The sequence below is a fragment of the Malaclemys terrapin genome, chromosome 6 (assembly GCF_027887155.1).
Source record: "Malaclemys terrapin pileata isolate rMalTer1 chromosome 6, rMalTer1.hap1, whole genome shotgun sequence".
Classification (NCBI taxonomy): domain Eukaryota; kingdom Metazoa; phylum Chordata; order Testudines; family Emydidae; genus Malaclemys; species Malaclemys terrapin.
This window is the reverse complement of record NC_071510.1, coordinates 93,990,885-94,003,829: the sequence shown is the minus strand read 5'-3', so window position 1 is coordinate 94,003,829 and position 12,945 is coordinate 93,990,885. Positions and strand designations below refer to the sequence as shown.

The 12,945-nt window shown below is 36.2% G+C and overlaps 1 long non-coding RNA gene across 1 annotated transcript; it reads right to left on the bottom strand.

The window, feature by feature from the left end:
- Nucleotides 1-283: 283 nt before the first annotated feature.
- On the bottom strand, nt 284-10,831 carry LOC128839762 (uncharacterized). The gene is made up of 5 exons (XR_008445524.1): nt 10,438-10,831; nt 6,413-6,578; nt 5,429-5,576; nt 4,223-4,406; nt 284-1,108 (listed from the first exon to the last, which is right to left on the bottom strand). It is a non-coding gene; the product is annotated as an uncharacterized LOC128839762 (long non-coding RNA).
- Nucleotides 10,832-12,945: the final 2,114 nt, after the last annotated feature.

The following is a 12,945-nucleotide window of genomic DNA, read 5'->3' as shown; positions in this document are numbered from 1 at the left end:
CCATTTGTGCCTTTGAAAAGCTCCCCCTTGATTTCTAAGAGAATGTGCTCTACATTGAGCATTTGTGACAGACGTCTCAGAACCTGCTAAACGGGAAATGTCGTTAAATGCATCGGAATAAAAAAGTCTCTTTTTATAATTAAAAACAATTAATGCATTAGAGAAACATCTCAATATGTTCATCACCCCTTTGTATAAGTTTTTCTTCGTTTCACAGGCTTTACAGGTAGCATGGATAATCATAGCAAAATATCAGACAAGTTAGAAACATCAGTACATTAAGGAGGGTACAGATTCTTCTTTATTGGTACTAAGTGGTGATCGTACAGGGAACAATGAATATTTGACATGACACTTTCCCATTTTGTGACATTTTAGTGGCATGCAATAGTCAGCCAAGCACAGTCTATCATCATCCTTTGACCATTACTATAATCTGAGTTTTACTGTGATGCGGTGGAAGCATTTTCTCTATGAATGTATTAGTTAGGCTTATGTCAGTAGACAAAAATAACTTTCAGATTTAATACTGTAAATATTATATAGCTTCACTATAAGCTAGTACTTATGGGTAGTGGACATTATAATTACAAGTAGAGCTATATGTAAAATGGCAACAATATGAAAAACATCATTTTAACAAAGGCAACCAGAAGTTATTTCCAAAATGAACAAACATTAGTATATTATTTTAAATACAAGAAAATGGTTGTATTACATTTTTCTTAGAGAGAGATTTGATGAATGCAAGAACTATTTTAAATTGTTTCAAATGAATAAACACTCAAACCAAGGGAACATTTTAAGTACAGTGGAAAGGAAAAGCTAAATAATTATAATAAATATGCAAAATACATATAACAAATGAAGTAGCAGCTCATATGGTTTCAGGTTCTATATCGCTGGTGACATTATTTATCACTTTCAGTCAGTCAGAGTCAGAATTCTCATTCTTTGCTAAGTGGGGGAAATGTGTTTAGCCCTTCTTTCCTTGCCATTCTTAGTTGTCGCAAGTGTTCCTTCATTTCCTTGGAAATGTGACAGATTCTTCCTTCTATGCCAGGCACTGCAACTACTGATGTGCTTGTATCTGTTCTTGTTTCAAAGGCTTGTGGTAAATTCATGAAATGTTAGTGCTAATTAAACTAAATTCTCTTCATGTAAACAACCTAAATGCGCATCTGACTATACTGCGAATAAGCTATTAAAATAATTAACATACTAAAAACCTGCCTTATTTATGAGTAACTGGAATTTTCTGATTGGACCTTCATAAATACACGCTCAACAAAGCTCACCATGAGTACTCCCTTTGCAGACCCAGAGAGCTATATTTTAATAATGTTAGCTCAGACATCAACAAATAAGGTAAGCACCATTCTCTTGCTTGTTGAAAATACCAGAATCCAGGAAATAATTTTTGCAGAATGTGGGCCAATCTGCCGTTATAGCTCTCTAGGTTTAAAATATATAAATCTGAGGTTAATGACTGTTCAAGGGATTAATAATGGGATGACCTACTGCCTTTCACTTTTAGTTTCCTAGTTCAAATTTTACCCAGACTCGTGGAGATTGAATGCTGGAACTATTTAGCTATTTTAGATATTTTGAATGTATCCATCACTCAAATTAAGGCTAGCATATGTTGCGCAAAAGGGACATCACACACTACCATTCTGATAGAAGACAAAGCTAAAAGTGTGAAAAGGGAATCAGTATAGGAGCAGGATTAGAAAGAGTAGAGAGAAAAAGGATATGTGTATGTAGGAGCCTGTAGATAAGGAAGAACAGTTTGAATGTGATGTGATAAGAGACAGGAAGCCAACATGGAATTCAAAGAGGGCAAATAACGTGGTTTGAGGTGAAGGTGAGGAAGATGACTTCAGCATTGCATTTTGGACACAAAAGAGAGTTAATTGGCTGCAAGGCCACACAAGGTAAGCAGCTGACCAGCTAATGGACCTGTGTTTAGCCATGGATTTAGTAAAGAGAGTGGATTTTGACAATATTAAACAGAAATGTGGTTTAATGAGAGACTGGATATGTGGGAAGAAAAAAGAAAAAGAAAAATGGCCCGAATTTCTGATGCATTGAGGTTCTGCTTGCTACAGCAGAAGGGAGCCTATCAGGTTCTGGCTTCCTGATTCTCTGTCCTGGACCCAAGTAGAACAATGTGGGGTCTGCTCTACATGCACCAGCTGATAATACCTCCCAGTTTTGGATAGCCTGAGTACAGCATGCTGAAGTCATGCCTCTTCTCTGCACCCAATGCAGCTATTGTGACAGGGATGGTGGGGAAAGGGGATTAGGGAGCAGCTATGCCACCTTAATGCTCACAGCGAGGACCCCATGCAGGAGGTAGTCCCAACAGGGAGATAAGGCCAGGTTTTCTCCCTTTTGTGCCACCAAAATGGTGCAAAGTAAAAAGTAGGCCCTCTGAGTCCAGGAGACAAGGAAAGACAGGCAATGGAGAAGAGGGATGGAAGGGGAGGAAAGGGATTAGAAGAAAAGATAAGAGGTCACATTTTGGAAGGTGAATCTGAAATGGTAACTGGGCATCCAGGAGGAGACATGAACAAATGCTTTTGTCAAAATGCAGGTTTCTGTTCAAAGTAGTGTTATCTTGATACCTAAATTGTTGATTGCTAACAGTAGTTTTTTAGCTTGTGTTCCTGAATAGAGTATACACTACTTAGGTAATACAGGAGAAGCCAGGTCAAATCCAGAGACAATATTCCCATTATAGAGTTTACAGATGCTTTGTGAGATTTAAGGTTAGAAATTAGTTTCGCAGCCTTACAAATAGGGCTAATGATGCATGGAGTTTTGAGTCAGACTTTTTAGAAAATTGTTTATATTTTTTGGCATATAACTCACAGGCACATATGACAGTCTGTCCTGTCCAATTTAGAGCTATGTGGATATTTTAATGTCCAGTTATCTTCACATTCCACAAAGTTCCCAGGATTAGATGGACTGGACAAAAAAACATACAGCAGACTGCTTAACCACAGAATGTCAAGACCATCTTCTGGAAGAGATTAAAGCATACTTGACATTGTACCTACTGCAAAGAGATCTAGCTAACTCATATCCTGCTTCACAAAAATGCTCTGAATGTCCTGTCTATGGAACGCTGAAGGTTCTGAATGAAAATCTGCTCTGAAATATCGTGAGGCGAATTATGATGTGTAAATAAGGCAGATTCTGGTTTCTTGGAAATAGGGAAAACTGAAAAAGACTTAAGACAGAGATTGTTAGAGGATTCCTTAACTTACTCCGTTATGGGTAGAGACTTTTTCTGTGCAAGGATGAAATGTACTATGGATAATGCCATTCTTTCTGGAGTCTGCATGTCCCTGGCTAAAGGAAAAGTCTATTTTAATGCAGAGCTCCCTGGATTACTGACAGGATTTTACTGACTGGGTGAACTTGCCAGAAGGGAATTATACCTTTTAGGTTTCTCTTCTATACTTCAACTTTATGTCTTTTTTACTGTTATGGAGGTAAGAAGAATTTAATATTTCATCCTATTGAAGTTGCTGAATGGATGCACAAGTGTCTGGCAGATAAGGTGTACAAGTTGGAGTGGAATCAACTGAGGATGTCTCAAAAACAATACCCTCTCCTTCAGACAAGTAATTAATATTCTTAAAGAAGGCAGCTTTTGCCTAATATTCATTTGGAAGAGACTGACACTAAAAAAATGGGGATTGTGGTAAAGGACTTTAAAGAACAAAATACTGGGTGAGATTTTCAGAATTACCTAGCTAAATTAGGAGTACAAATCCCTGTGGTTAAACACAGGTCCATTAGGTTGTTTATGTTAAGTCCTCTTACTGAAGACTGACAAAGGAGACCAGAATTTCATGCTAATTTAGGGGTTTAAGCTTTTGAAGTCTGTTATGTTCCTCCTCCATCCTTCCATCCCTTCAAAAATCTCCCTCCCTCAACTTCCCTGTGCAGCCTGCCACCCCTCTCTCTGCAGAAGACAACCTTCTGGGAGAAAGTGGTCAGTCCCATTCCCACACAATGGACCATATGCCCTGATTGCTACCTTTAGTGGATAAAGAGATTATTCTTTGGTAAATCACTAAATGCTGCACAACAAATTTAGAAAGTTAGGAACAAATGCACTTAATTCTTTGTAATTGCAATGGTGCCCGAAGTCCACAGTAAGGATTGTAGCCCATTGTGCCTCATATGATATATTTTAAATTACCTGTTAGTGATGCTGATTTGGACTTGGTAATTAAACTCATTCGGTGACCGGAGATGCACTTTTTGATGCCATGCACAATCTTGATAGATTCAAAGTGATTAACAACAACTGTGGAAAGTAGCTGTGCAGTTTCTGTATCATACATCCTAGGAGAATTCTGAAACATTACATAGCCATCCTTTCCCTGAAAAGTAATAATTATATTTAATGAAGAATATCTTTAAAATATGAGCACTTAATTGTCTATTTCTAAACCATTATACATAAGTATACAAATTTGTTAGAATAGTAGCTATGGCTGATTTGATTAAAAATATTGTATTCAGTAACAGAGTAAGATTGAATGTTAGGAGACAGACTTTCAAACAACTTCCAAATTGAACACACATACATTTTGCATGTAAGTACAATAATTGGGTCTACTGGGTGACCTACCACTTGATTTAAATACGCAGAAACAATATTTGCGTGTGCAAAATTCACCAGCAGAATTTTAGTGTGTGGTCTGAAAGTTAAAGTACACTCAGAAATCAGGTCTAATATCAGGTCTAATAAAGGAATGAGAAGAGGGGTGGAGAATTATAGAAATTTGTATAAGAAATAAAGACAGATAGAAACTCTGGGGGTTGTGGAAGCAGAGAAAGAACTGACAGGAAGGGGATTGCAATGCATGACAGTTTGTTAGCAAGAGTCAGGCTAACTGTAACCCTAATAACGCAAGATTTGTAGAAGCGAGGAATGTGTGAGGCGAGTGGGAAAGAACTGTGTGAGAAGTTGTTGCGACCTTATGTAGATAATGTGTAGATAATATGGAATGTAGACTAAGAGTCTACATTAGTGAGCAAAACAAGATATCAGAATGACCTATGTATAAACAAAATGCAGCTGTTGCTCATTATTGTCTGTAACAAAAGGTATAAATGCTTGCTGTAATTGTTTACCTGTTGAGAGAGACCTGTTTAGCTCTCTCCCTCTATGCAATTGATAGAGAGAAAATAAAGTATCTGATTTGCTGTACCCAAACAAAAAGTGAGAACTCTGTTATTCTCCGACAGGGTGGATGGAATGAACAACATCTACAATGGAGTCAAATTGCAATCCCTTACAGTGTCATAATTAAGCAATCAACGTAAGTCAGTATTTCATAAAAACAACACTCTTGAAGCATGAAAAGCATTCAAAATATTTAAATACATTAGAGCTTACATTAGCTAAGCTCTACTTAATGGCAAGTTGATAGACTTTGTTCTTCTTGAGATATTGTCCTTGAATCTTTACAGAGTCTCTTATAATTCGGTGCCCTGGTTCTGCATTTGGATCAAATCCAAATTCCATTCCTGCTACTTGAGGAAACCTGGTAGTTAAAACAAAAATTTTTTTGGTATGAAGAAAGAACCAACCAAAGTACTGACCCTTCCAGAATTCTGAACAGGTACACTTCAGTAAACTGCTACATCAACTCACAATAATTCATTCAGTGTTTGAGGTATGTTTGTAATACTATGTTTCCAAAGACAGGACTTTCACTGATTACTCTATGAAATACCACACTGAAAAGGCAGCTTTTACTCTTCTTACCAGTGGCCATTGGTCCCAGGGTTAAACATCTTGGCTACCGGATTGCAGAGTGATTGGTCTGAATTCTCCAATTCTTGCACCATTGTCACAATGGTTTCCAGGTTTCATTTTTAAGAGCCAAACTGAACTTTTGGACCAACTGCTAAATCCCAACCTGTCATACTGACCCATTTAATTCATATAACCTGAACGTTCAATTAATCAATCTAATATGTGTGGAATCAAGTTAGTTCCAGAATGTAATACCTATTAGACAGCCATATAGAGGTTTCCTCATTTTTGTTATTTTCACTATAAAAAGTAAGCTCCAAATAAGAACCACATTTATTTTGTATAGGTTTTCATACATTGTGTGTGACAAAGATTTATCTGTATCCATAGGTTTTATGTTTGTACTTATATTAGTCATTTGTCTTGCTTAGAGTGGTGTATTAATATGCCCAATACAGTTATCACATAGGCTTGTGAATTCATCATTATCATTACCTGGAGCATTTGAATGTTAGCAGCATTAAAGTGGCTACTCATAGGGACAGTGTGGAGAATTTCCACAAATGTTCAGAACAATTGGCATTTTCATATAAAAAGGGGTTGGATAAATAGTCTATGTACCTTCCATCAAGAGCTGGATATCTGTAGACTCCATTTTTGAGAGCTTCCAACAGTTGTCCTCCTGTAATTCTGACTACTAGAAGTGGGTCCACAATGGGAAGGATAGTTAAAAGATCATGCATAGTAAAATCTCCTGCAGGATGTATACGGTTTGAACAAAGGGTACCTACAATCATCATAAAAGAAAATCAAGATACTCCCTGGTCCTTTTTCTACTGTGGGAAAACAACATGATTATCTAATGAAATGATACAAGTTTTAAGGTTTGTTTTCTTGATGAGAAAGGATTTATATTGTTGTTAATGATTATTTAAATGATGTCATGGGCCCTGGTACTGCAAAGATTTATATACATGTCTAACTTTATGTGCTGTAAATAGTCCTATTGATTTAAAAAAATAAGAAAGTATGCTAATTTTAGAGACTTCAATGGGACTGTTCACACTGCATAAAATTAAGCATATGTGGAAGTCTTTACAGATTGTAGACTTATTTCTCAGGGAAACACAAAGTGCTTTGCAGCTATATTAGAGTAGATGCTGAATAGCACCTACTATAGTTAAGCTTACCGAACAGTTTCCACAAAAATTCCCTGTTTATACATATTTTTAACTTTCCAAAATCTTTTGGCCTGAAAGTTTTAATTTAATTCTCTGCCAAAAAGGTGAGTTTTCCTGGAACAATAATTTCAGTTTTAAATTAACAAAAACCTTTCTGACAACAAATCTTGCCATTTTAAAAATGAAAAACCATGGCAAATCATTTCCTTCTTAAAAACAAAACAAAACCGACAAAAAGACTCCAGCTAGCACCATCATGTTTTCAATTTTAAGACATGCAAGCAACAACTCCCTTTTAGAATTAAAAAAAGGTACATTCAACATTTTCCCTTTAAAACAAACATTCAGCAAGAACCAATCAAAAGCCTAATTCTACACTGAAGAACTACTATGTTGGCAACATTCTCTTTAAAAAAAAACAAAATCCAGAAGATGACAAAAATCAGAATAGAAGTAGGCATATCTTTAGACCCTGATTGTGCAAATACTTACACATATGGGACTACTCACATATGTAAATTCTGCACAAGAATGCGCAACATGTGTCTGGAGGATCAGTCTTCATTTTTAAACTGAAAAGCCATGCTTGTAACAACAAATAATTGTCCAATTTAAAAATAAGACCATGCACCAAGCAAAATTTCTTGTTTTAAAGGGAAACTATTTATAAAAGAATAATTGCTTACTTAGGAAAAGAGTAGCAGAGTAAGGAGGATTTTAATCCAACCAAACTAACTTTGTCCATGAAGACTTGTGGAAGGTGTTTTTTAAACAAATTTTGGAATAGGTAATAAAGGGAAGCAAATCGTTCTTTGTACCAATGTGAAGTGTTTACATGTGGAAATGAAAGGGTTTTTAAATGCATTATTATTCTTATTTTTTTTTATTATTTGGGAAGGAGAGGGGGAAGAATTACAAAATGAGGCCAAGATTTCACCTTAGATATTTAGTCTCATTGCGATACTGTTGTACTATAACCCCTTTGAGTCTCATTTACTACTATTACTATCATTAGTTTGTTTCCAGCAACAGTACAAACACAATAGGCATGGTTCCTACCTTGGAGAGCATATGCTTTAAGAGATAAAGGAACTAGACAAAGATGGAAGGTAGAAAAGAGTACAGTTTTCAAATAAGGTGGTAACGGGTGACATCCTGATAATATAATGCTTTAATACCATTTCCATTTGTTTTGGTATGGTATATAAACTTAGCATGTACTCCAAAACCTTACCAAAATCAGCCAGTTAGTTTACTTGTTTACTTCTATGACATCCTAATATTTTTGGACACATGTTATAATTGTCACATTGTCTATGAACCAATCAAATTTACCTTAATTTGTTTTCCACTAAAAATTCTCTAGTTCCTGATTTCTTCAGGGGCTTTGATCAGTGAAAGGTAACTCATTTGACCTTTTCAAATCCCTTGACTTCTTGATGTACTCTGACTCAGATGAGTGGCTGGGACCACTCCTAATTAAGTAATTAAATAATATTCCAAACATTGCTACCGTCTTTAACAAGTAAATTAATGTTAAAACATTCCAAACATTTTGGATTACAATAAATGTTTTTTAAAAGGACAACCTGAATTGAGTAATGCTACATCAGCATGAGTAGCTTCTAACATTGCATTAGTTATCATTAACATTGCATTATTAGTTTCCCAGGTTACTCTCTGATCTTCTTACAGTAGAAACACGACCGTTTAATTCTGTGTCGATGGGACGAAGAACTTCCTCTAAAAGAGGCTAAAAAAGAGACGGGTTTATAGCAGACTCTATTTATTTGAAACAACTATGTCATGAAAACTAAAGGATTACACTGTAAAAACGTTTAAAATTTTGAGCAGAAAAAAAAAAAAAGAAAGCCAAGCCATGGAAAAATATAGTCTCTTCTCAATCCCCTGTGAATCTGAATAGATGCACAGAAGGTGATTTATTCTGGCAATGGACAAATAGCAACAATTCCAAGGCCACCTGGCTTCCATTATATACCTGCACTGATGAGAACTTAACATTCCATACAGACCTACAAAAATACATTTCTCTTGAGTTTGACTAGGTAGGGGAAATCCCATTCTGTCATTTCTTGCTGTTATATTGTATACAGAGTGCAGATAATAGTAATCAGCAAACAACAGCTGAGATCAAGAAACCTGTTCTGAGGTTTTAATCACCATTTTTGAAACAACTTTCTGAAAAACAGTTTGTTCTTGGCTACTCTTTCAGCTAGCCGTGTTCAGCACAAGTTCAAGAGTACTGGTTGACGCTCATTGTCAGGAATGGATACTTTTCCTAGCATAGAGAATCTAAAGATAGATTCAGTCATCCTGGGATTACAAACAACGTTAGAGTCAAGCTGAGTTTAACAGTTTCAAAGTCCCCCTATAATGTGTGCTAGTTTTTAGTACCCCTGTGGATACAGACCATCCAATTAAAATGTCCTTGTGAGTTTTAGTCCCTTTAGGATTGTAGAATACAGTAGTTCATAGATGCACGCTCCTACACAGACTAAAGACTGCTGTGCAGGAAGCTGCCAAGGACTATAAATGGTATCAATATTGCATGTCAGAGGAACTAGCTTATTTGGCATTTTAACATTTTGTCGGAAATATTTTATTCTCAGTGGAAATGTCAACAGACATAAATGAAATGTACTTAAATATAAAGCTCTAGGTTCCCAGGTGCAACAGTAATACAAATAATAGACAATAGCTGTAATAATAAAAGAAGGAAAGTTCTTAATTAAGGCCAGTGGCTTTCCATTGAAATGACCTCAGCACTCATAGAATGAAGGATTCTATCACTACTTTGTTAATTCACATGTATATAGACACTGCAATTCTTCAGATTCACGGACAGAGGGACTTTAATGGTGTTCTTGTTTGCCAGGAGAGGTTTATTATATATTGTTGGGACTATATTTACTGTAGATACAAAATGGATAAAATTGTCTGTTGTTCTGAGGCTTCTGTCCTTATACTTGATCTCAAAACTAAATTTGATAAGGTGGTGTCTTTTAATAGCAATCACTCATGGATTCACTACTTCAAAGTTTAACTTTCCATTAAAAAAAAATAAGCTGAAGCCATTAAAATGTAATGGGCCAAATTTTTTCTCGGTATACTTCCACTGAAGTCAGTGGAGTTACATCAAGAAGGAATTTTGCCCTCAATTTCACCTTAATGGGCCTGTCAATTTTGGTAGGCTTGAAATGAAATGACTTCTTTTATATCTGTTTGCAAAATCAATTTAATTTGTATTTGTACAAGCAGAGTAATTTCACTGACATCAGTGAAGGGTCTGTGTTCTATATCGTTGAATAGAATAGAGTGGCGTTAATCCAGATTTATGTCATAATTGAGATCAGAATTTGGCCCACTGTTATCAGTCTGATCACTTAAAACAACAATTATTATCTTCTTTTCCTAGAACAAAATATTTAAGGAAGTTGTACCTACCTGCAGGTTTTGAGTACAATCATCCACCACTGATTTTATAAAAGAATCTTCTTCTAGGTTCCTCAAAATGTCAATCCTTTGAAATGTATACTGAAATGATGCACCAAACTTTCTTATATTTATTTTTGAGAAATTCCTGAAATCAGACCCACTTTTGACAATCCAAGTTCCATTCACCTTTTTGATTCCATAATCATGGTCATGGCCGCCCAGAACCAGATCTATTCCTTGGGTGTTCTGGGCAAGTCTGATGTCATTAATCCATTTCATGTGTGTCATAGCAATTATAAGTCCTGCTCCCTCTGCTTTAAGTTCTGCAGATATTTTATTACCTACTTTGACATAATCTATGTAGTTTAGGTTTGATTTGTTAATGGTAGGCAAGGTATCCAGCCAGTCTTCTTCTACTAATCCCATTAAACCAATTTTCGTATTATTCCATTTAACTACTTTTTTTACTGAGCCATGGCCTAGTGGTTTAGAGGTAAATCTGTCATATACATTGCTGAGGAACCATGGAAATTTCATTTGTTGTATATAATCTTCCAGAACATCAACACCAAAATCAAATTCATCATTTCCTAAAAATACAAAAGTCCAGAAGCTAGCTTGTTAAGGTTAACAACAAAAGGTGGTCATATGAGATAATTTTAATTTTTATATTTCATTTAGAATAGCATTAGAGATATGAAATTTTTTCTTCAAACTAAAGAACCAAATTCCTCTTTTTTACAACAGTGAAAACCGTTAGTCATTCCATTTACTTCTGTAGTTACCCCAGCTTTATACTGTAGTAAAGGACAACAATGCTTTGCCCAAAATATCCATTTTTATGCATCTACTTCTTTTTGTACATAGATTATCTAAGTTTTAGCAAGCCCAATATTTATGGCTAGAAAAAAAAACATATGTAATACCCAGGGCAAGATTCTTGAGAGAAAAATTAAGATACATTTCTCAGTTTATCATATCATGTCTTTGGTTGGCCTTTGAAATGTAATGGGGGAAAGAAAAAAGTGCTTTCTGGTACCATGCCAAAAGCTTTCTGGTACCATGCCAAAAACTACCAGAGATTACAAAGGTGTGCGTAAATAATTAGGCCTATTTAAGAGAGACTTTTGGTACAGCCAGGATAAAACAGGTAAGTGGATCAAGTCTTGGAGCTATTATTTGTGGTATTGTATCTGACTTTCAGGAACCCTATATCTACTGTGCATTATGCCAAACAATTCTGTACGCCAAACTGCTTGAGAGGACGGTCCAAACGTTAATGTACAAAAACCCGCAGGCCTGGAACAAACTCTATTAACATGCAAAAGGGGACAATTTCATGCATAAGTGTCTGTTAATATGCACAAATACAGGTTTTTATAAACATACACGTCTCTGAAAATATGGTCCTTTATCTAGTGCTACGGTCTATATAGTGCTATACAAATGTACACTGTATATTTAGAATAGGAAGACTAGGAAAACACAAAGTTGGTGATACAGAAGTGTTGTTGTTGTTGTTTTTGTTTTTTTTACTGTCTATTGAGTGGCTTTTTTGCTTTGCAAAGCAGTGACCAAAAAGTAGAAAGGAAAATAAAAGACTAGCTGACCTTGCTCGTCCACTCAAATAAGTTTGCATCGGAAAAGATATTTGAAAAACCCAATATAATGAAGAATAAGTAGCTGCTTTATACATTTCTCTTCCCCCTTTTTTGCCCAGGAAGAAGCCCTGGCACTGGGCAGAATGGCACCTCGAGTGCTACTCTCGCCTTAGCTATACATATATGTCTGATTATATATGTGACGGGTTGGATCACAGAAACCCCCTTGGGAGCTGCCACCTGATGTGCCAAGACTACCTCTGCTCCTGTTTTCCCTGCCAGCTCAGGACTCCAGCACCCTGTCTTGCTGAGCCAGACACTCCCGTCTGCCCCAACACAGACCCAGGGTCTGAATCACTTGCCACAAAGCTGCAAGTTTACCTGAAAACAGCTCACAGAAGTGTGCTTGTCTTTAGCACTCAGATGCCCAACTCCCAATGGGGTCTAAACCCAGATAAATTCGTTTTACCCTGCATAAAGCTTATGCAGGGCAAACTCATAAATTGTTCACCCTCTATAACACTGATAGAGAGATATGCACAGTTGTTTGCTCCCCAGGTATTAATACATACTCTGAGTAAATTACTAAATAAAAAGTGATTTTATTAAATACAGAAAATAGGATTTAAGTGGTTCCAAGTAGTAACAGACAGAACACAGTAAGTCACCAAGTAAAATAAAATAAAATGTGCAAATCTATGCCTAATCAAACTGAATACAGATAATCTCACCCTCAGAGATGCTTCAGTAAGTTTTTTCTCAGACTGGACACCTTCCAGGCTTGGGCACAATTCTTTCCCAGGTACAGCTCTTGTTGCAGCTCAGGTGATAGCTAGGGGATTCTTCATGATGGCTCCTCTCTCCCCTTTGTTCTCTTCCACCCCTTTATATATCTTTTGCATAAGGCGGGAACCCT